Source organism: Macadamia integrifolia, chromosome 3, assembly GCF_013358625.1.
Source record: "Macadamia integrifolia cultivar HAES 741 chromosome 3, SCU_Mint_v3, whole genome shotgun sequence".
Classification (NCBI taxonomy): domain Eukaryota; kingdom Viridiplantae; phylum Streptophyta; class Magnoliopsida; order Proteales; family Proteaceae; genus Macadamia; species Macadamia integrifolia.
This window is the reverse complement of record NC_056559.1, coordinates 29689302-29714457: the sequence shown is the minus strand read 5'-3', so window position 1 is coordinate 29714457 and position 25156 is coordinate 29689302. Positions and strand designations below refer to the sequence as shown.

The 25156-nt window shown below is 39.0% G+C and overlaps 1 pseudogene; it reads right to left on the bottom strand.

Moving 5' to 3' along the window:
• Nucleotides 1-135: 135 nt before the first annotated feature.
• Nucleotides 136-24599, bottom strand: LOC122073020 (annotated as a pseudogene).
• Nucleotides 24600-25156: the final 557 nt, after the last annotated feature.

The following is a 25156-nucleotide window of genomic DNA, read 5'->3' as shown; positions in this document are numbered from 1 at the left end:
CATCAGGTAGACAAACAACATTTTATTATAATCAGCCATAATCAGTCACATTTTACTTGGATTCTTGTGTTCGTCCTTGTTTGGAATCTCCATGTAGTTTACAACAACTCAACCTTATCCCAATTAAATGGTATCGACAAGAATAAGTCAACAATGTTTTAAATTATATTGGAGCATATCTCCAACATCATTGAAAGAATAAAAAAATAATATATCATTTTAAACATTCAAAATTCTACAAAACAGAGGGACATTTTTTTTCTTTTTTGGTAAGAGTCTCAGACATTGGACCATAAGTTACCAGTAATTTCCATTCTTCACAAATTGAAGCCTATCATCTGAACTTTCTGACATTAGTGCTTAGTGGTAAATCGACAATTTCAGTCCCGCACTCGCTTCACATCAAACCTATCATGGAAGGAGGCATCCTTTCTGTTGGCATGCTACTGTAGTGTACCTGTCAATCCTTTCAAAGGATAGAATGATCGCCAATCTCCTTCCCCAAAAATCCAAATCCTTTATGTTTGTCATACCGTTGTTGAGCTACCTATAAAACATGGAAGCGGAGGACATTCATTGGTGTTAAAAAGAAGAAGAAAAGAAGCAGGATGGAGTTGGTGGCGCCAGGTAGACCATAATGCAATGGTAGTTTTGCTTTCCTTCCTTTTGGGTTAGAAGAGGGGAGTCTTTAAGAAAGTTTTCACAAAAGATATAAAAACACAAGGAGTATGCTAGAGGCAAGTAAATTAACCCAATCTCTAGTTACTTGACTTGACAAAGATGCATTCAAACTCCTTGGCATTTCCCTAATAAGCAAGACTGATATGCTGCAATGATGCAACATTTGAAAGTTTTGATACTAACACTACAGGTTAAACATAACCAACCGAGAAATAAATAAAAAAATAGTTAGCCAGAGAGAGAGAGAAAGGAAGAAAGAGAAACAGCATCAAATCAGTTTGCAACCTTTGTTTGACCAGAAAATCAAACAGTCACTTGAGCAAGACCCATAATTCAATACGTAATGATACTTGATACCCATGCTAGCAACCACATAATACGATCAACAGCAAAAAATTACGTTTAGTTAAAAAAAACTCCAACAAAAAATCAACAAGAAAAGGTAGATACCATGAATATTCGGCTTCAAACTTATCCATCAAGAATTATGATCTCAGGTTCGAGGATCAATATCTCATTTGAATGGAGGCAAGTATAGGTACAAAAGCACTAAATTTCTCAATGGAAAATGTTTCTTTTTTTTTTTTTAGGGGGGGGGGGTGTCAGGGAGTACATGGGAGAGTTGTGCTTCCCATATAGCCATTCTTATTCTAATGCTTTTATTTGTGTACCTTCTGCTACTCAAAGAAAATTCATAGTATAATGCTCCAAGGAGAGTATCAGATTTGTCTTAACTTCTATAAGCAAGAAATATGATTACCTCTTTCATTTCCTACGGAGATAAATACTGTTTTCCAGTATTATCGAATGCCCCAGTACGAAGAACATACTCAGTGCTCAATGCAAGAGAGTTCACCCAATGCCCATGACCCTGAAATCAAAACCAATACTAAAGGTGAATGCAATTTATAAACCTAGTAGTGTTGTTTTAGTAGTTACAGTTGCACAGAACTGAAAGAACCAATCCACACGTTACTTTTTATGTATAAAACCTTATTTATACCCAAGATAAAAAGGGAAAAAGACCTAATCGGAAACTGAACCAATGAGCCTAGTATAGGATACAAGTTAAGTGAATACAAGTACTGAACATGAGATCTTCATGAATAACAAGAAAGAAAAGCATCTACCTTCAATTCACGGATCAGCTTCCCCTGTGAAGTTTCCCATACTTTGATTGTGCAATCTTGAGAGCTGCAAAAAAATTCAGCCAAAGAACCTAGTTATGACACTAGTATAAAGCAAAATGTTAAAAACTCAGAAAAAGGACACCAAGTTTACATGTAAATTTATGTCAAAGATATATGTTCTCTTAATAACCAGAATAGACAGGAAGTTCAATTAATTCCAAAATTTGGAGTTCACTTCTTTCTCTACACATCATTTTAGGATCAGAATGTTACCTGTCTTAACAACATTCAAGCTCTTTCAGCTCTTCAGCTATATCAACCAAATTTAGGCTAGAGATGCATCTTTGCTAAGAATCTCACTCCACGGTTGCAAAAGTTAACCAATAATATACTATACAATCTAGCAAGAATTGCAATACTTCTGACAAACTCTTCCTTTTCTTTTTTATTTCCCCCCCCCCTTCACTTCTACATGCTGAGTCCCTTCTCTTGCCAGGGACAGGATCGCTAAATAAACCACTTCTAACTTTCCAATAAACAACCTCCTTTGTCAGCAGAAAAAGGCAATGCCAGGAAAATTGAAACCATCAATCAGCGCCTTCAACTCGCACATCAGAGCAGTTAATGAAATTGTTAAGTTTTAGGCGTAAGGGTTAACTTTGGTCCTATCGGTTTCTATTGTGTATTAGGGCTGACTAGCACAGGTTACAGGGGTAGTTTTGTAACTGTCTTATTTCTGGAATATATATCAGAGATCTAACCTGCGGTAGACTATTCTGGTCTGATCGCAGGTTAGTTCCCCTCTTTTGGGAGTGATCTGTGATCTCGCCTCTCACCTCTCTTCTCTCGTCAGTCTTCTTTCTTTTTTTCTTCTTCTCTTTTCTTTCTTTCCTTGGTTTAGTCGCAAGATTCTGGAATCATAACATGGTATCAGAGCCTCTGTGATCAAATCTAGGGTTTATACATTCCTCTCTGCTGACTTTCTTCTTCCACTGAACCTCTCTGGTGTGCAGCCACCTATTGCTGCGTTTACTATGGATTAAATCACATGGAGTGATTGTACTTGGATCGTGATATAGTAATACTGCCCTAATCGATTTTTTTTAGCAGGGTTTTGGTCTAATCGATTTTTAGTATGGTTTTTTATACCCATCGATTTTTTACCCATGGCTCTGGTAACTGTTTTAGTGATGACTATGGTGGGATCAGGTATGGATAATACTGCTCTGTTATAGGATCCCCATTCTATGGTACTATATAGATCTGCATACAGGTGATTGTTTGTTTGTCTCTACATCCGGCTATTAGATTTGCAATCCTTTTTTCTACTTTTTTGGTTCCTCATGGTTGAGACCAAAACTACCACGGCTATTACATCTTCTTCGGACAATGTGAATGTCCAGATTACCTATATCAAGCTCAAAAGGAGTTCGAGCTACCTCCTTTCGGCTCAATCTATGAAGGTTTATCTCATGGCTAAAGACAAACTTCAATATACTACCTCCGATCATCCTTAGTCGTCTGATAAGGGATATAATGACTGGATGAAAGATAATGCATTAATTTTGATCAAGTTGTGGAATAGTATGGAACCAAATGTCGCTACCAATGTCATAGTTGTCATGGCGTCACCTAGGCGTCGCCAAGGCGGCGATTTGGCTTCCTGGCGGAAAAAGAAGTTCATGGCAATGCTACGATTTACGTGACTCACAAATAACAGTCGCCATTGGCTGATAGGCATCGTCATGGCTCCGCTATTGAAGCCAAGTCACACCTGATTCACTAGGCGGTCGATTTTTTGCAAAATACAGGGTGATTTTAATAGGGCTATGTTGATTTTTGATGATTTGATGTTGCTTAATGTTGGTTTTATATGCTATAGGATATATATTGTAGGCTTGTAGCATGCTAAATAACTTTAGAAAATAGGGAAAATAAAAAAGTAGCATACTAAATAACTTTACAAAATAGGAAAAATAAAAAATGGCACATGGGCGATTTGACTGCCATGGCAAAGCCATAACAGGCGATTCATCGCCAAATCGATTAGCCACCCCTCCACTGCCTTGGATCGATTTGATGCCGTGACAACTATGACCAATGTCATGTTCCACACTACTGCAAAAGGGGTGTAGGATGATTTGAAGGAAACCTCTATGGACTCAAACAGTCCCCTCAGGTATGGTCTGACAAATTTAGTAATACTGTGGTAACTTATGGGTTTTCCCAATGTTATTATGATCACTCTGTCTTTGTTCGTCGCAAAGGTAATAAATTGATTGTCTTAGTGGTTTATGTGGATGATATTATCCTCACTGGTAATGATGAGGCAGGAATTTCTAAAGTTAAGAAGTAATTGCAGCAACACTTTCAGACCAAAGACTTAGGCCAACTTCACTATTTTCTCGACATTGAAGTGGTCAGATGCAAGAAGGGGATCAGTTTATCTCAAAGGGAGTATGTGTTGGATCTTTTATCGGATACTAGTATGCTTGCATCCAGACCTATGGATATCGCTATAGACCCTAACCAGAAATTTGGTGTTAGTGATGGTGAACCTCTCCAGGATGTGCATCAGTATCGGAGTTTAATTGGCAAGTTGATATATCTCACAGTCACATGACCTAACATTTCTTATGTTGTGGGAGTCCTTCATCAGTTCATGCAGTCTCATCAGAAAGCACAATGGGATGCAGTTATTCGTGTTCTTCGATATCTAAAGGGTGCTCTTGGTAAAGGGATGATCTATCGCCCTAATCGGCATATGGATCTGATTGGCTACTCCGATGCTGATTGGGATGGCTCTGCTAGTGATCGTAGGTCTGATGTAGATGCATGATGGACTTAAAAAAAATATATATCTTTTGATTTGATTTTCTTTTGTTTTAGAAATAACTTCTTTTTAAATTAGCTAGCTTCTAATTTTAGAATAGTTTCCTTTCAAGTAGTTTCCATTAATTGTTTGATTTTTTTTCCTTTATATTGGACATATAAACGATGGAGAAGTTCAGTTTTAGATTTTGACGAATAGAAGTTTGATTAAGAGTTGTTGGATTTGAAACCATGGCTGCTGATTCCCCCTTCTTCTCCCTTTAAAATTTTCCAGTTTCTTCTCTTCTTTCTCTTTTCATTCTCTTCTTCCTTTTTATTATTCAGGTTTCTTTCCCTTCCCCTGTTCTGGGCGATCATCTCAGGCTTACGAGAAGTGTTGCTGAATCAATAAATCCCATCAAGTGCATCTGGGATTTGGATCGAAGGTTTGGGTGCCATATGCGAACCAAACCCTTGAGCTCTTTCCTTCAAAGCCCTCTTCCATAGTAATCAGGTCAACGAGTTGCAGATCATAGCTGCAACTATCGTTGTTCCAAGTTTCAGACTCAATACTCCATGTATTGCTTGAATTTGTGAATTATACTGGTTAGGGTTGATCCAGCAAGTCTAGGCGACAGTAAATCTGGAATTTCTGAGCTGTTGAAGGAGATTCCTGTGGCTGAAGCTGATTTCCTCTCGGGCGTTCCACCGCCTCCTGCTTTGGCTGTCTAGAGGTTGAAGACAACCCCTAATATCACAATCATGGGTTTCTTTATTCAAAAAGGTGATTTCTCTTATCTATTATTCTTTTGTCCTTTGTGTTTTCAAAATACCCCTACTTTTCTTCTTTTTTACCCTCTAACCTTTGCCTTACTTTTGCTTCCTAATTTATCCCTCCATAATAATTCTAATCCCCTTCATATCCCATCAGTTACTTTAACCTCTTTTCATCCTTTTAAGATCCCTTTTGTTTACAAGTCTGCCACTCCTTTCTAGATTTCTTGTAATTACTAAACTGCCACCTCCCTTGAGTTTCAATTAATTACAGAACTGCCATTACTCTTTATATTTTGAATTTACTACTTTATTTTGGGCCCTAAGCGATCCGATTCTTGTTCTTGGAACCCGGATCCGCATCAAGGTCCACCACAGGTTATTGTACTTTTGTTGCAGGCAATCTGGTTACATGGTGAAGTAAGAAGCAGACTACCATTGCCAAGTCTAGTGCTGAAGCAGAATACAAAACTATGGCTCACACCACTGCTAAGTTGATGTGGTTACGATCGTTACTTTTGGAGTTGGGGTTTCCGATAACTAAACCTATGAAGATGTGTTAGATCAAACACCAAGAAACACGAATAATAAAGAGACAATAGATCCGTACGACACAGAGATTTAACGAGGTTCACACACCAGGGTGGTGTGCTATGTCCTCGGACGAAGAAGAAGATTCACTATGCACAAGAGAGATTTACACCCTAGCAGCGGCGAGGAAAAACTCGCCCTGAAACCCTAGCTGCGTGAAAACCTTAGAATACAATGACTTTCTCAACAAGCAACAGTACATTATATATACTCCAAAATCGTGGGTTGACCCATCGGGTAACGGTTGACCCATCAGGTCGCTGTCGAACCATACCGCGTACCCCCATACGAGATCTGTGATGGAAGCAGAGGGGTTGGGCCGATGGGCTCCGGGCTTGGGCCTATCGGCCCAACCCCTCTGCTTCCATCACAGATCTCAGAAAAATTCTCATTCGGGTCACCACCAAAATATGTCGGATCGGGTGAATCTTCAAAATGGGTAAAGAATTCGAGACAAACTTAACAAATCTCCACCTTGCCTTGAATTCTCCTCCAATAGATAAACAAATAGCTAATATCTTCATCTTCTCCAATAGCCCTCCAAAGGGCTGAACTCAAACACAACAAACACCAAGTAAGTTCAAGCAATGCTCGAACTTACCAACACATAAAGGCTTAGTCAACATATCAGCTGGATTGTCTTCAGTACCAATCTTCAACACTTGAATATTACCTTGAGCAATTATCTCTTTTATGAAATGATACCGAACATCAATGTGCTTTGTCCTTTCAGATACATTGAATCTTTAGTCAAGTGACTAGCACTCTGGCTATCATAATGGACAACAGTCACCCCATGATCCATGCTGAGTTCTCCCAACAAACCTCTAAGCCAAATAGCTTCTTTAATTGCTTCAGTCATTGCCATATACTCTGCTTCAGTGGTAGATAATGCAACTGTAGCTTGTAAAGTAGCTTTCCAACTAACCGTACTTCCTCCAAGAGTAAATATATAGCCTGTGAGTGACCTTCTCTTGTCAAGATCACCTGCATAATCTGAATCAACATAACCAGATAAACAATCACCATTCCTCCCAAACTCCAAATAAACACCAGAGGTCCCTTTCAAGTACCTAAGTATCCACTTCACTGCTTCCCAATGAGCTTTACCTGGACATGACAAATATCTGCTCACCACACTGACAGCTTGTGAAATGTCAGGACGAGTGCAAACCATAGCATACATAACGGAGCCAACTGCACTAGAGTATGGAATACGTGACATGTACTCCACCTCTTCATCTGTCTTAGGTGATAGAGCAGTTGAAAGTCTAAAATGAGATGCAAGAGGAGTAGTTACAGGTTTGGCATCTTTCATGCCAAAACGATTCAATACCTTCTCAGTGTACTTTTTTTGAGATAGCCACAACTTCCCTGCTTTTCTATCCCTCTTGATCTCCATACCAAGGATCTTCCTTGCTGCCCCCAAATCTTTCATCTCAAATTCAGAACTTAATTGTTCCTTCAACCTATTGACCTCATTCCTATCTTTTGCTGCAATCAACATATCATCAACATAAAGCAACAAATATATGAATGACCCATCACAGAGCTTTCTGAAATAAACACAACAGTCATATTGACACCTGGAGTATCCAAAACAAGCCATAACTATCGGCCCAACCCCTCTGCTTCCATCACAGATCTCAGAAAAATTCCCACTCGGGTTGCCACCAAAATATGTCGAATCGGGTCAATCTTCAAAATGGGTCAAGAATTCGAGACAAACTTAACAAGATGTATTGTGTACATTCCTAATAACCCAATTTTCCACGAGAGGACCAAACACATTGAAGTGGACTACCACTTTGTTCATGATGTTGTTTTGAAAAAGTTAGTCGAGACTCATTTTGTTCCTTCCTCATATTAGTTGGCAGACATATTTACTAAGTCTCTATTTGCTCCTAGTTTTCACAATGGTTGTACCAAGCTGAGCATGGGAGATGTATATGCTCCAGCTTGAGGGGTAGTGTTAAGCTTTAGGCGTAGGGGTTACTTTGGTCCTATCGGTTTCTATTGTGTATTAGGGCTGACTAGCGCAGGTTACAGGGGTAGTTTTGTATCTGTCTTATTTCTAAACTCATATATATATATATATATCAAAGATCTAACTTGCGGTAGACTACTCTGGTCTGATCGCAGGTTAGTTCCCTCTTTTGGGAGTGATTTGTGATCTCGCATCTCACATCTCACCTCTCTTCTCTCTTCTCTCTTTAGTCTTCTTTCTTTCTTTCTTCTTCTCTTTTCTTTCTTTCCTTGGTTTGGTTGTAGGATTCTGGAATCGTAACAGAAATTAACTAACTTTTCAAAAAAAAACCTTCCCATCATCTGGTTTTGGAGTTTTAAAAAGGATCTCAACCCTGTTCTTGAGAAATGGGAAAGTACGTTCAAGACAATGGTTTTAGCCTGGCACCTTCAATTAAAAAACCATGCAAGGATGGCCAACTCTTTAGCTGATTTTTCTCTCCCCCCCCCTTCCTAGTTTGATGGCTCCATTTCTATGAGCGTGTTAAAATTGGGAGTTGCAGAATTTATATTGATTTTTTTCCCATTATTTGTGCTTCAGAGCTAACCTGGCTTTTATTCAGCGGTTACATAGTACCTTAATACATTTTTCATAGTGATAAAGCTAGCGTTCTTCAATAAGAGTGGGGAGAGGAAAGAAATGACCAAATCCAAGTTGGGTCAGGGCTGATAGAAACGTCAGAAACAAGCAGGAAAGAAAAAATAGAGAAAAATAGAAAAGAAAAAGGAGGTGAAAGAAGAGAAGAGAACGGAGGGATCCGAACTGATAGGAGTGATCCAATTCGAGAAGGAGGGAAGAGATCACAATATGCAATACACAACTTGCCCCGTAAACACAGCTCCCTCCATCCCACCATCCCGCGACCTTCCCAACTTCCTAAGATTTGATCTCAAAACCGCGACTCCTTGAAGAAAAGCCCCACCGAATGGGACCTCCACCGGTTTGGAATCGGCGCCAGAATCTTCGTCCTCACCGGCTACAATTCCCAGAACTAAGATGGCCTCACCATTGTTTTCTCTTTCGCCATTGGCATCTCTGCACTCTTGTTCATTCTCTGTGACACACTATTGGGGAAGATGATGGGAGAGAGGCTCAGCGGTCTCGACTCGTTTTTTTTATTCTTCTCATTTTGGAATGTTCAAAACCATTTTACAATCCATTTTTGGCATAAAAATTTTCAAGCAATTTTCCAGTAAATGGAGAGATTTTGGAAAAAATTTCCCTTCTTAAGAAAATTTTACGAAGTATAAAACAAACAGCAGAAAATCTGATGTACAGTAAATTAAACAGAGCCTTTGTGCAACAAGACATGGTTAGATCAGGTCCATCAGGATGCTACAAAAATCTGGCAATTCAAAATTTCCTACCACAAACAACTTTTGAAATAGAAAAGCATATGCTTACCCCGTGTATATCATTCCATCTCCACCCCACTTCACACAAGTTACTGCAAGTGTGTGGCCGGTTAGGCATATAACGCATTTCCTTAATGAGACATCCCATATGCGTGCATCCCCATCTTTACTAGAACTTACAAAGCGACGGCATGGAGCTCTTAAATGTATTGGCTCCCAAGAAATACCAGTAATCCACTTCTTGTGGCCCTGAGATGTAGTCAAGAGTAAACACTGACATTAATCCCTGAAAATTCTTCAGAACATCTCTCTCACATCAAAACTGAAAGTAATTTATGTCTATCATGATTCCTGAACAAGTACAATAAGCAAAATGCCACAACTGAGTACCGCATGAAACAAGAATACAGACAATGACAAGAGGTTCAGCTATACTGAACTATTTTCTTATTTTTTTTCAATGGAAGTACAATCATCACATGATTGAGTATATATTAAATAACAAAGAAGATGGAGAACTCATCTTAATTACACAAGCCCAACCTTGGTTTCCAAAGTATGGTGTAGATTTTGAGAACACAATACAGGATTGCCAAATTTGATAAGGCTCCAGAAGGCTGAAACACCCAGAAATATTTTAACACACACACACACACATGCGCATGTGTGCTCATTACATAAGCCACATGGAGGGCTGACCCAGTTGAACTGACTTTTGGGTGGACAATAGATACAGCACTCCTTGGTTTGCCTACACATTTTCATACACATCTCAACCATATGGCCACCATCTAATGATTTTTCTGCAATGTATTTTCAGCCATCAAATCAGAGGAGCATTGATGTGTACATTTTAATCATGAATAACTAGGAGACGATATATATTTCCATCTATCACAATTTCAGTCCAAACTCAATCAAACTTCCCACCATGTAGTGAATTTTTCCCTTAAAAAACGAATTTACCTGTCAACTGTGCCACATTTGTAATGCTTTCGGACTGGAACTTGCAACATGAGTCAAGGATGACATTAACAACATAAACACACAACTTTGGACTCCAACTAAGCTGCCACAAGGAGAAAATATTTAGGGCCATTTAGATAACCTTGTCTTCAATTCTGTAAAGGATATAGCTTTCTGACATGGACTTTTTACTTGCCTCGGGACCCTCCTGTCAAGTAGACTCAGGGAGTCAAGTAAACAAAGGGATTTTCATTTATTTTGACACACCGATGTGTAGAGATTTTAACATCAGGTCCTTGATGTTGCAATGGAGCTATGATACTGTTTTCAGTTCTCAAGATGCAAAAGTCCAAGTGCGAATGATCAAATCACTACAGTCGCATTTTACATTACCACCAACAACAACTCCAAATCAGCCTTGTCCCAACGAAATGGATTGGGTACATGAATCCGTGCAAAGAAAAAACAAGAATTTTTTGAGTGTATGAGTGCACGAGGCTCCCGCTACTACAGGTCTGGGAGGGGCAAACGTAAAAGGAAAGGAATACATCAACAATGCAGTATATAAATAATACATTGGTGGTTATCATAATAAATGTTTGAAGTCTAAACAGTTACCCTATCAAATGAACATGACAGTTATCTAATTTCACATAGAGTGATTATTTTATGTTAGATAATTTTTCTTGGAGGATTATGTGTCGGTGCAAATGAGCAACTGATGGACTCAACCTTTAGGTTCAGTAATGTAACCCTAGGTCCAAAACCCTAGTTAGGTCGCTATGGGTCACTACGAGAGATAAAAATCCAATTAAAAGGTGCAGCAGCGATTTAATAATTTTCTGGACAGTTCAGGACCCTTTTGGGTAAAGCAGATAGAATCAGGGACTGAACAATAAATAAATTTGGAATAAAGGGATTTTCTAAAACTTAGACTAGAATGGGATGATGCAGTAGCATTATCATGGCTGGACCAGCATGACCTGCTCTAGAAACCCAGCCCAAACCAGGATTCTGGTCCAATAGGGGTTAGTAGGGAATTTGTTATTTGCTTGGGGTTATTTTGGTACTTTGCATTTTATATGGGAGCTTAGGTAACATTGGTAGAGTAGGAGATTGATTCCAATATACTTTCCAACTATGCTTTAGATATGTGTAGGAATTGTTTGGTTTTGTTAGTTTACTACCATCTGTGAAGGGGATGAATTGAATGATGATAATTAGTTGGTGGTGTGCTGCGCATGATTGATTCCCTTCTCTGTGCAACCGTCTAGTTGACTCTCTTCTCAAGTCCGACTTCCTTATTCTTCTCTGATTCTCTCTTATTCCCATTACATTACGTGTTACTTCTTCTCCTTCTTTCTTCTGTTCTTCTCGCTGTTCTTCCTGTTTTTTTTCTTCTTTCCTGTTTTGTTCTAACACAACCACTGCCTCCCATAGGTTGAGTTTGATCTCTTTCATCCAAGGTTCCAGGATACGGGTTTCGACCAGGTTTCGACCAAAACCGAAACCTGGGATTTTTCTGTGCTAATCGAACCTAGGTTTCAAGGCCCAGAAAATGGTATTTTGACCCTTCTTTTATGCTTGCCTATTTTTTACATTTTACACCTATTCCATGAATCAGTTTCACAAAAATAAATAAATAAATAAAAACACCCAAATGGAACTTGTGGTTTGGACCCAAGTTTGCTAGTGTATTGTACGTGGAATGTTGTTGCACACTAGCCCTATTGGAGGGAAATCATTACCTTCAACCTCCAATCACGCAAATCCAAGTTGTAGAGCAGTTGAATGAGTAGAAGAATGCAAAAAAGTGGGAAGAAATCAAGGGATTTGGCCAAAAATTGCAAGTTTTTGGCAAAATCCCAAGGAGCAGCGTCGAACCAGTTTTGACCCTTGGTTTAATCTCAGACCATTTCGAAACCAAGTTGTCTCGAGTTTCGACCGAAATTTAAAACCATGCTTTCATCCCTTCCCTTTTCAGCCTCAAAACCTGACCATCAGTTGCCCTTCCCTAGGAAATCAAAGCCCTAGAGTCTTGTACCTAAAACCTTCCCTGTTGTGACTTGCGAGAACCAAATTGGAAAGCATTGCTGAAACTGTTCTCACCACCCTATGTGTTTCATGAATTTTGTGTTGTTAGTTGATTATTAAATCAATTGTTAGGTGCACTCAAGAGGGTTAAGATTTTGGTTTTTTTTTTTCCTGCAACTCAATTTGGGGTCATACCCAGCAAAAAGGCCACCAAAAGATCACTTCCCACAGCTAATTCTTCTCAACAGCCTCCCTATCACTGTCTTCATTCGCTTCCATATGTTAAAACGTAATACTAATTTATGCTGGCATATAGAGGATATAAGGGTAAGCCAAGCAAGCCTTTAACATTCAATCTGTCAACATCAATAAAGCTGTCCAAAAACACATGAATAATTGTTGCTTTCTAAAGAAAACTACCATTCTAGCAAAGAACACAGCATTAAAGATAAACTTATTAAATATGCGGACTTTACAATGAGTTGATTACCTGATGGCTTCCCGGTCAGCGGACCCCAGCATTGAAGTTCTCCAGCCTTGCTCCACTTACAAGATGCTTACAATCAGGTGACCAAGCCATACACAGAACCCAATTTTTATGCCCTGCATATGTTCAAGCAAGTCAAATTGTTGGTACAGTTCCCAAAATGTTGTATTTCACCTAGCTATGCACTCCATCGGCAACCTAACAATTATCCACTATTAACTTCAAGAAAATACAAGAATGTCAACTCAGTAAAGAATATGATGCACAAAGAATCCAACCTTTCAAATAATTCAATTGTGACCAAATGAATGAATTTAAAGAAGTCTAAAAGCATAAAGAAAATGGGCCTGCGTGGGGCAATTTTGGCCCAGTAAATTAATAGCTTTCCTGCCTCAGACTAGAGGGTCTATGCAGACAGAGAGAATCAGGACAGTGAATAAACCAAAATAGTAAAAGATCTGGGTATTGAAAGGAAAATTGTTAGCATGAATTTAAAACACTGCCCGCAACCACACTCCTCAAAAAATTAAGCTTGAAAAGATTCAACCCCTGATAAAAATGACCTTTCATCATTTATGTCCCAGCATTATACAAGTAGAGAAGCTCTTAATTGATTACCTATCTGGGAATGAAACCATTAGAGCTGGAAAGCACTTGCAAGGAGGCTCCTTGCTAGTGATTCCCTAGACTATCCAGGGAAGAGTCCCTCACATCTTTCTTTGTGGTGATAACTCCACAACTCTTGAGAGGTGGGTCAGTGTTTCATCAAGAGGTATTATTCTCCACATATCATATGGTTCCAGCTACTAATAGATGTAAACCAGTAACCAAATATCAGCGGAGACGTCAACATGTAATTTTCAGGTGCTTTCTACCCACAAAGGGGCTATGACTTGTTAAGAGAGCTGAGATGATAGGGTGGAAATGACATGACAACCCCAACAATGAAGGTGGCTGAAGAAGCATCTGAAATGGCTTAGCAAGTAATAAGAAATTAAGTACTTTCTTCCTTTGGGGGGTGAGTAAACTTCTAAATTTTTCTCCAATGCTGACGTGAGACCCATTAGGAAACGAAAGGAGACTGATGCCTATTAAATAGGGAAAAGGAGCGACTCCCCTCTGTAATTTTCTTATACTTGTTGTTTGATTGAGATACTCATTGTTGTGATTTGGGGAAAACTGACCGAGGATACTGACGCCTATTACATGGAGAAAAGGTATATATTGGAAAAGGGGTGACTCCCCTCTGTAAGTTTTGTATACTTGTTTGATTGAGATGCCCATTGTCGTGATATGAGGAATTGAGATGCCCATTGTTGTGATTTGGGGAAAACTTACTTGTGTCAAATTGACACTAGCCATCTTTATTTATAATAGACCAGAAAAGAGTACAAGTACAACAATAACCCTAAGGACAAATCTACTCTTATATCCATATTACAATACTCCCCTCAAGTTGGTGCATGGATATCACACATGCCCAACTTGCACAGAATAGGATGAAAAACCCTACTACTAAGACCTTTTGTAAAGATATATGCTAATTGATTAACAGACTTCAAGAAAAGAATACAAATAAGACCTTGCTCCAGCTTCTCCTTGAAAAAATGCTGATCAATTTCCACATGTTGTGTGCGATCATGCTGAACCATATTATGAGCAATACTAATAGTCGTTTTACCATCACAGTATAGCTTCATTGGCAACCTGAATAGACACCCCCTAGACCATGGAGAAAAATCAACATTCTGCGCTAGACCTTGCAACCACAGCCCGTTTCTTGCTAAGCTAGGAGACGAGATTGCCACCAACAAAAGTACAGTAACCTAATGTAGACCTTCGATTATCTGGTGAACCAACCCAGACTACATCTATAAATGCATCCACACATGTGATCATGAGTTGAAAAAAGAATATCTTTCCCTTGAGCTAACTTCAAGTACCAAAGAATATGGAACACTACCTCTATGTGAGAAGAATAGGGATCATGCATGCACTAGCTCACCAAACTAACCGCATACGATATGTCTAGTCGAGTATGGGATAGATAAATAAGTCGTCTAACAAACCGTTGATATCAACCGGCTTACTATCTTTACTCTTGATATGAGCATTGGCCTCAAAAGGGGTGTCAACAGGCTTGCGCCCTAGCGTCCCAGTCTCTGAAAGAAGATCCAGAGTATACTTCCTTTGAGAGAGAAATATACCGCTAATAGATCGAGCCACTTCAGTGCCTAGGAAATACCACAACTTGCCCAGATATTCAATCTCAAACTCCTTGCCCAAGTAGGCCTTCAATTTATATATTTCAATAGGATCACTCCCAGTGACAACAATGTTGTCAACAAATATAATGAGGATAGTAATGTGATCACAAACTCGCTTGATAAATAAAGTATGATCAGCATTACATTGTTTATATCCCACTGACACCATAGCCCTATGAAAATGACCAAACAAAACCCTGGGAGATTGTTTCAGCCCATTAAATGCACGCTTCAGGTTACACACTTTCCCTTGAGTCTTGCAAGAAAAAATAAAACGGATATCCATGTACACTTTCTCCTCAAGCTCACCATGGAGGAAGGCATTCTTGACATCAAGTTGTTGCAACTCCCATCCTAAATTAACAATATAGGAAATATTCATCTTGACAACCAAGGAAAAAGTCTCCTGATAATCTATACCATAAGTTTCAGCAAATCCTCTGGCATCCAATCTAGCTTTGCACCTATCCACTATTCCACCAACCTTCTGTTTAATAGTAAACGCACCCCACAGGTTTCTTATGTGCTCGAAGAGGTACCAAATCCCACGTAACATTCTCCCAAGTGCCCTCATCTCCCATTCATGGTATTTTTGCATCATGAATCTACAAAAGCCTGTTGCCAATTTGGAGGAATAGAAACAGAGGACAAGGAAGTCACAATGAACTAATAGGAGGGAGGTAGGGAATTGTATGACACGACATGGGAGATAGGATGTTGTGCACAAATCCTACTTCCCTTACGAACAGCAACTGATAAATCAAGAGATGAATTATTGACACTAGGAGGAAATTACCTGACAGAGTATTGAACTTAAGATCAGAGGTAGATGATTAGTCAAGCGCAGCGGTAGTGATGGGGCCAACTTGGTGGTCGACTTGTTGTCGCTGCCAAAAATACACCTATAATGGTTTCGGCTTCCCCCTGAACAGAAGGCTCAGTAGGCTCAGTTCCAACCAAACTCTCCTCCTAAAACACCGGACTGCTATCAAGAGAAAACACCAAAAGCACATCTTTTCTTAGAGTAGCAAACTCCCCCTGGAGAGGTGCCAACACAAGATAATAGGCTTTCATCTCATGAAACACATCCATCGTTACCAACACATGATGAGAGGGTGGATGGTATCCCTTGTAGTCTTTTTACGTACTGAATATCCAATAAAAAGACATCGAAGACCATGTGGGTCAAGCTTCCCTTGAAGTTGATGGTTGCAAGCAAAACAAACACAACCAAATACTTTGGGGGGAACCACAAAAAAGGACACAATGAGTACCTCAATAGGGTAGCAAGACTCTAAATACAACACAGAATCCTATTGATGAGATATGTTGCTCTAAGAATTGCCTCAATCCAATATTGGGTTGGTACATTCATCTCAAACACAAGAGACCGGTCTGCTTCCAGCAAATGCCTATTCTTTCTTTCATTCGGCCACATCATTCTATGGCGGAGAATTAAAAAAACTGGTTTGATGAATAATGTCGTGATCAGCAAGGTAAGATTAGAAAGCACCATCCACATAATCATTATCATTACAACAACTCAGCCTTTTCCCAATTGAATGGGGGTTGCCCACATGGATCTGTCAAAAAACGGGGACAAGAAAGAAGAGACAATGTAACACCGCCAGGCCATCCCATCTAAATGCATTCGGCAACATGGATCTCTGCCCACCAAACAGCTCTGTTTGATGTCATACTACTATCAAGACTTAGCTTTTGCATGTCATTCGTTACCAACTCATCAATGGTCATTTTAGGTCTCCCCCTAGCTCTTTTTTGTCCTTCCCACTGGATCTGATCACTCCTCCGTACTGGAGCATCCCAAGGCCTCCTCTGGACATGTCCATACCACCTTAAGCGCTATTCTCGCAGGTTGTCCTAAATCGGGGCCACTCCCAACTCAGCTCTAACCTTGTCTTTCCTCATTCTATCTCTCCTAGTTTTGCTGCACATCCATCTCAATATCCGCATCTCTACTACACTCAACTTATCTATGTTACGCTTCTTGACTGCCCAACATTCTGCCCCATATAACATAGTCGGTCTTATGACAGCCCTGTAGAATTTTCCTCTAAGATTGAGACGAATCTGTCAATCGCACAACACTCCAAAAGCACTTCTCCACTTCATCCGTCCAGTTTTAATTCTGTGAGAGACATCGTCATCTATCTCACCATCCATATTAATAATTGACCCCAAATATTTTTTAAAAAAAAATTTGTTTTGTGAAATATCTCTCTCTTCAAGTTTCACCACTTCAAAATCAATCCTGCACCCATTAAAGTTACACCCCATATACTCTATCTTTGTTCTACTAATCTTAAAACCTCTTAGCTCTAAGGTAGATCTCCATAACTCCAACTTATCATTAACCCTACCACTGTCTCATCCTCTAAAACGATATCATCAGCAAAAGCCACTTCTCCTTTGATGTTCTTGGTTAAATCATCCATGATAAGCATAAACAGATAGGGACTTAGAGTGGATCCTTGATGCAACCCAATGGTAATTCGGAACTCACTACTGTGACCTCCCACAGATCTCACACTAAAAAACACCCCCCATACATGTCTTTAATTATGTCCACGTACATTCTAGACACTCCTTTCTTCTCTAATTCATTCTAGATTATCTCTCGGGGGACTTTATAATAGGCCTTTTCTAGGTCGATGAACACCATATGCAGATCCAAGCATCATACAGAGTCTAAACCAAACGATGAAACAATAGAAAATAGTGAAAACCCTCATTCTTCTATCATAGCAGATAGATCCAAGTAAGCCAAGTATGATAATAAAAAAATGTAACAAACCAACAATATCCAAACAGAAACAAAATGTGCAAGGCCCCAAACATCATATTTTATCAACGAAAAAGGAACTCCCTAGACATCATATTTTATTAACGAAAAAGGAACTGAACTGCTAGAATCTGAATTGGAATAAACACCTCTAGTTTGCTTGACAAAAACACAAGCATCACATAAAAAATTGTTTAGATTATATCATTTACATCAATAAGGAAAAACTCTAGCTAAAGTGAGTGGAGGATGTCCGAAACATTGATGCCACTAATATAACTTGGACAATGCAGAAGAAGAATTAGTGTGATACACATGAGTAGAAGCAATAGAGGAATAACGGTCAAGCAAGTAGAGACACCACGCACTTTACCACTGCCAATCGTTACCCTTGTCACCAATTCCTAAAAAACACAATGGAAAGGAAAGACTTCACAATTCAAATCCCTAGTAATAGTACTAATTGATAAAAGATCGGTAGAGAAATTGGGAACATGTAACATTGATGACAAGGACAACAAAGAAGAACACTAAATAGTACCCATTCCTAAAATAGAGGAGAGGGAACCATCAATTACCAAAACTCTTATCTTTACCTGAAGACTAAGAATACTAGGGGAGAAAATGGCAGGAAGAAACCAGTCGTCTACTGATCAGTTACACTTGCACCTGAGTCGATTATCCAAAGAATGGATACAACAGAGGCACAATGACTACCAACAAAAATACCGGAATTAGTAGAATGGGACTCAGATGTAACCAGCATAGAGGCAGCACTGGCAGAAGACAATGAGGGCTCTAACTTGGACATTAGACGACGTAAATCAATAATTCGTCCTGTGTTAAAGAAGCACCAATGGGCGCGGCAGCATCAGAAGTCTCAGTATGGTGCGCATGGGACTGATTTGATCAACCACATCCACGAGAATTGTTAGGCCGCCCATGGAGTTTCCAACAATATTCTCTAGTATGACGCTCCTTACCACAATAATCATACATCACAAGTCCTTTTCTGCAGTAGACCGACACTTGACTATGTATAATCACCATGAGACTGAGTTCCAGTACCAAAATCTAAGGCTGATCATTCCTGTGTTACAAGTTGAAGCATGGCAGTACGGCAACTATCGTCAAATTGAACCATAGTATAGGCTTGTTATAATGATGGGAAGGGGTCATGATAAAGAATGTCCGAATCTGATCAAATTCAATGTTCAGACCAGCCAGGAAGTCATACACCCTTAAGTTTGTCTTTTGCTTCTTAAAAGTTGTAGCATCAATAGAACAAATTGAACGAAAATCCTCACAAAAATCCAGCTCCTGCCACATGCCTCGTAACTCAGAACAATATTGAGAAAGTATCATCTCCTTCAGCTTCGTTTCATAAATCTTCTTCCTCAATCCATAAACATGTGCATGATTCCCCACCTAAGAATAAGTATCCTTAACCGCCCTTCTAGATCTTGGCAACCATATTCATAAAAAAATAACCCCGTGCAAGTTAACGTTCATCAAATTCAGCAGGAATATACATAACAAGAGAGTTGTAAGAACTCCATTTTTCCTGAGATGAACCAACAATTGTAGGATTTTTAGCTTCACCTATGAGATACCCAGTACAACCACAAGAACCGATTTCCATAAAGCATAATCTTGACCACATCAAATAATTGCTCTCATCAAATTTGATGGAACTAATAGGGAACGAAGGGAAGTCACCATGAGTTCCACAACTTACTCCGTCCAAAACAGTTGGTGCAGCAGTATCATGATTATCATCTAACTCTACCATGACTGCTGATCACAAAGAATCTACAAACCAATCTCAGAAAATATCACGAACACATGCTACATCAACTGCAGCAAACAACAACCAAACGAACACCAGATCTGAAACTAAAATCACATATCAGATCTAATCTAGTTCATAGAGGACCTAATGGCAAAAAGCCCTTGGTGGAAGAGAGCAACACTGAGGGTGGAAAGATCTCAGTCCAAAAGGGGCTGAGAGAGAGAGAGAAGAAAGAGAGAGGCGAGAGAAGGGAGACGCTAGGGCAATAGGGCAAAGATCCTAGATGGATCACCGCTTTGATACCACGTCGTGATTTGAGAAAACTGATGTGTCAGATTGACACTATCCATCTTTATTTGTAACAGATGAGAAAAAAGTACAAGTACAATAATGCCCCCAATGACAAAAATCTACCTAATACCCCTATTACAATACCCATAGAGTTAATCTTCCAAGAAGAATTTGAAAGCAAAGGCAATATAATTAAAGAGTTGGGCGTACCCGGTGCACAAGGCTCTTGCATGTGCGAGGTTCCGGGGGGTGTGGAGAACTACGCAGCCTGGCCCCGAGAATGTCGAGAGGCTGTTTCGACCGCTTGACCACCAGGATGCAACATTCATACCTTACCGTCGGACCAAGCGCACCCCTTAATATGATTAAAGAGTTGCAAGTTATTAAATAACTTGAAATTTTTAAATATTTACAATTTATTAAACAAATTTGAAAAAATGTCTCCTCTAAAGAAATTACAAATCTCAGATGCCCTTTCTTTCCCCCTTATAAGAAAAATCTCTACCAAAGAGAAGAAGAGTAAGACCCCAATATTAGATGCTCATTTATAAGTGAAACACAAGAAATAAATGCCGATACGTGAATCTTTCAAGAAATTGCAAAACCCCAGGAACTACTAAAAGGAATACCGATAAAAGGCTTTGCACGCTTTTTTTTCTGCAGGACATGTGTTTGCTGCTAATTTATTAAGTTAGAAGGAAATAACAGTATATGTCCACAGGGAAAACTAAAATTATAAAAAAACTGAAAAGGAACAAGAAGCAAGATACTTCCCCTTCTGAACCTAAGCGAGGAAGTAGTCTCCACCCACATCATTGGAAAAATTGACATAATGGAACTGAATAAGTAAGATATAAGTACAAATCGATGAAAATGAAAGCACAGAACAAAAAATCTAATCAAATTGAACACACACATCGTGAGATGAATTGAAAACATGTGAATCAGTGCTTATAAAATATTACAGATGGGGGTAGAGGAGTGAATCTCCATATTTAACCTGTGCATGTGTATAATGGAGTCTGAGTATTAAGGTCCCATAAGCGGACAGTAGTGTCACCAGAACCACTGGCCAATTGTCGCCCATCAGGACTAAAGGCAACAGATAGTACAGCTTCTGTATGACCTGCAATATCAAGAGTTCAAATCACAACTAGTATTAGAAGGAAGTAACAATATACATCCAAATGGCTAATTTGACAAAACCATTGATAAAAATCAACCATCCATGGATAACACCTATTTATTACTTGACATGTAAAAAGCTAACAATATACTCTGACGGAAGATGTTACAGCGATAATATACAGTAAAACAAGGAATGCAGTAATTCAAAAGCACCTACAGATCTGTAATATCATCAACATATAAACTACCAATGTGATGATCCTTGCTCACTATGTTCAACAAAAACTGAATGGTCTACTTTACTTGGGTAGAGGCCAAGTGAAGTTAAGGCTGTACTTAATATATCAAACCAGGACTGAGAAGATAGCATTAAACCATAGATAGCACATTAGGGCGCATGAGAGATGGTAGGCTACCTCCATCTCAAAGACACTAATAATGTTTCACCTCCCTAAAACCACATGATTGTAACCACCAACGTGAACAATATATGAAAAATAAGAGAACATAACTTCACCCTTATGCATCCCTTGGAAAGAAATCTTCGTGTTGGAGAAGAAAGGATCAGACTATCAGAGTCATCAGACTCAAAAAAAGTGTTCAGTCATGTACATGGAAACTTTTGACTAAGCATGTGTGATAACACGTCTACCCCTTTTGATTTGGAGAATACAACACAAATTATAGTTATGACTAATGACATAGATAGAACAAGTTGGACAGCTTTGGAACTGTAAATGATGCACATCAATAGATCTTGGTAGATGGGTAGGGGCAGTTTTGTTTCTCCCTTTTATTTTCTCGTTTATTCCAGTTATGTCCCTGTTTGACTTTAGGTCATTATATGTATTACTGAAGTGGGAGTTATAACTTATTAGTTGTAACTCCCAACAGGTTACACACCCATCGGTTCTCTCTTTCTCCTCCTCTTTTTCTTCTTCTAATATTTACAGAAACCAAGCTTTGTATGGTCTATATGATGCACATGAAGACAGCACACAAATCCATACACTTCAGAGATACAGGGACAAGTAAGTCCTCAGAGAAAGGAGCTCAAGGGGAGAACCGAATACTAACACCTGATAACACATGCAATAATAAGAGAGGCAGAAGTAAGCAATGGTTTGGAATAAAAGGTTAACGTATATGACCAGCAAAAAGAATAAAGATGATCTCTAATGTAGGTGATTCAAGAGAACCACTCCTTATGAAAGAGTAAACCCACTGGACAACACTATTAAAGCAGGTTAATTTCTAGAGGTCAAAAGGAATTTAAAAAAAGATTATGCAGAATTAATTCAGGAAAAAGAGAAGATAGGCTTCTTGTTTTGGATTTGGTATAATTTATTGGGCCCAGGTGAACCTATGCATCAAGTTTGGCTTAAGTTAGGCTCAGTTTGAGTACCCAATTGGTTATATGGCCATGGGCTCAGTATTTTGAGTTTTCTATCGTAACAGGACAATTCTATAAGCCCAGTATTAGGGATTTAGGTCCCATACAGGATTAAGTAGTTAGTGTCTATTTTTGTAATACATTTAATTGGGTTCATTAGCAACTAGATCTTCTAGGGAGTTGCTCTTTCATTAACTCAAATTGGAAAAGGGGAGCAGAGAGATCTGACTACCAAACCAAATCAACCATCCACCATATGGAAAACACGGTATAGTGACGAACAGGTATACCCCAGTCAGATTTTTCGTAGTTACGCTCTTCTAGGCGATGATATTGTCATAGGAGATGATAAGATCGTGAAGGTTTATCGGAATATTATGCACCTAGCTAAGACACTAACATCTAATACTGGGGCTTTGGGTGCCTAATGGCCGCCCTAATTCTGGAGCAGGAGTTAACCCCTTGTAACCATTAAAATGATAAGGTCAACCGATTTAGCATGCTTGGATGCCCATGTTACAATCCGTAAACTGAACTTCGTTCATTAAGAGTTTCATTACGCTTAAGGGGTGTGGGGTACCGGCATTATTCTACAGCGCAGGATACAAGCTACTTGGGTATAACAGCCATAGGTTCCGTCATGTTCTTGTGGCCTTCTCATCGGGTGAAATCATATTGTAAGCTGCTTGGTAGCTAAGACTTACTATTCTTGTACTATATTGGTGCAATCATGGGTTCAAAACCACGTTTGGGATCACTATAGGCCCACCTAAACAAGTTACAATCAAATTATAAGCAAGCAGTGGCAGTACTGTAATTAACAGAATCTTAAACCTGCACGCTATAATGGTGTGTTACCCACAAGGCCACAACCCAAAAAAAAACTACAACCAGGAGTGACATTAGTTTTCACATAACTAGGAAAGGACCTTGTTCCCCATGTGTAAAATACAATTAGATAGACCTTCAAGAATAGAAATCAAATGGATTAACACCACCATATTCGAGTGAGAAATCAAGCAAGAAAATAAGACTCGTACCAGCAATAGTTGCAGAACACCGATTAACAGGACGAATTCGGAAAACTGCTTGAGGCTGGTACACTATGCGTAATACCTTCTCCACAGACACTGGGTGGACGAATCGAAAATAGAGATCAGTTTTTATTATTTTCACCAAAACAAATTTTAGCAGTAACTAAATAAGATTCATCATAAAATTTCAAACCTTTGTTTTTCTCCAGATAAGATACAAGTTGCACAACAAGCTCCTGGTCTGATATGTAAAAAGCATAAGGCAATTTTTCCTCCTGAACAAACAGAAAACACACAGGAAGGCTTGAACCTGCAATTCAAAGAATTTACATTCTGTAAAACAGCCACCAAAAGGGGGAGAGCGAAAAAAATAAAGGTACAACCACAACTCCCTCTCCGTATCCAACTTGCACAATTGCATACAAGCGCCTTCCTTTCTATTTTAATTACGGGTCTCATAATATTATTGAGAAAATCAAATAGGGAAAAGTAATTGTCTTTATACAAAAGCAAAACAATTGGCTTGCAGCTCTAAATTCACACACATGAAGGAACTTGAGGTCGTTCACAACAACTGAGGTCATTGTAAATGAAGAACCAAAGATTAAAGCAGAAAAACAGAGTCCACAAAGACAGGGAAGTATCAAGCCATGTAGATTACGTTATTAAGGAGCTTATTGACAATCTGCTGGAGTTGAAGTGGCCCAGCGTTCTGCGGGAGATACATGGGAGCTCCGAGAGGTGTGCCTTCAGGATCAGTTAAGAGGCACATCACGTTGTTAGTCATCTCTTCTTGGCCTCCGCCTTCCATTGTTGTCTGCATTTGCGAGCTCTAGAGTTATTCAGAAGGAGAGAACAGGAATCCCAGAAGAGTAATCCCCTTCTTTTGTTCTCTTCTTCACCACTTTTGACTCTTATTGATGGATTCTGGAGAGAATTTCCGTTCCTGCAACATCAACCTACCGCGGGAAAGTTAAAAGAGAGTTCGAGTTCTTGTAATACTGCAAAGTGAGTCACAGGATCGGATGGAACAGCGCTGCTTCTCTGTAGCACTTTAGGAAAGTCGGTGACTCGGTCTTTCACGGTGTTCGGTACGGATGTGTTCAAAACAGATCAAAACGTCGATGAAATGATCAAAAATACGTTCAAATAAAATAAAAACGGTAAAAAAAAACTGAAAACAAGTGGCTCACATTTTAAACATTTAAATTTAAATGATGAACAACACCTGAAGCGAAGATCCAACGGTTTGAAAAAAGCGTAAAAAACAAGACATTGACAAAGGCCTAGAGAACGAGGTGTCAAAAATCATTGAATCATTGTTTTACCACGTATTGCTCATCCATGTAGCAGGTTCTAAATTAAGAGGAGATTCAATTTTTTTATTTCAAAATTTACATTGGGAATTATGAATTTTTATTTTGCTCTCAAAAAAAATATCTGGCCAAAAGCACAAGAAAACGTGATAAAATATAAAAAGTTTATTTTATTTTCTTTTCTTTTTATGGTAACTGAATGTGTATATATATATATATATATATTTTTTTTCTACCATTTCATTTATTTCTACTTTTTCCTCTACTTCTTTTATTT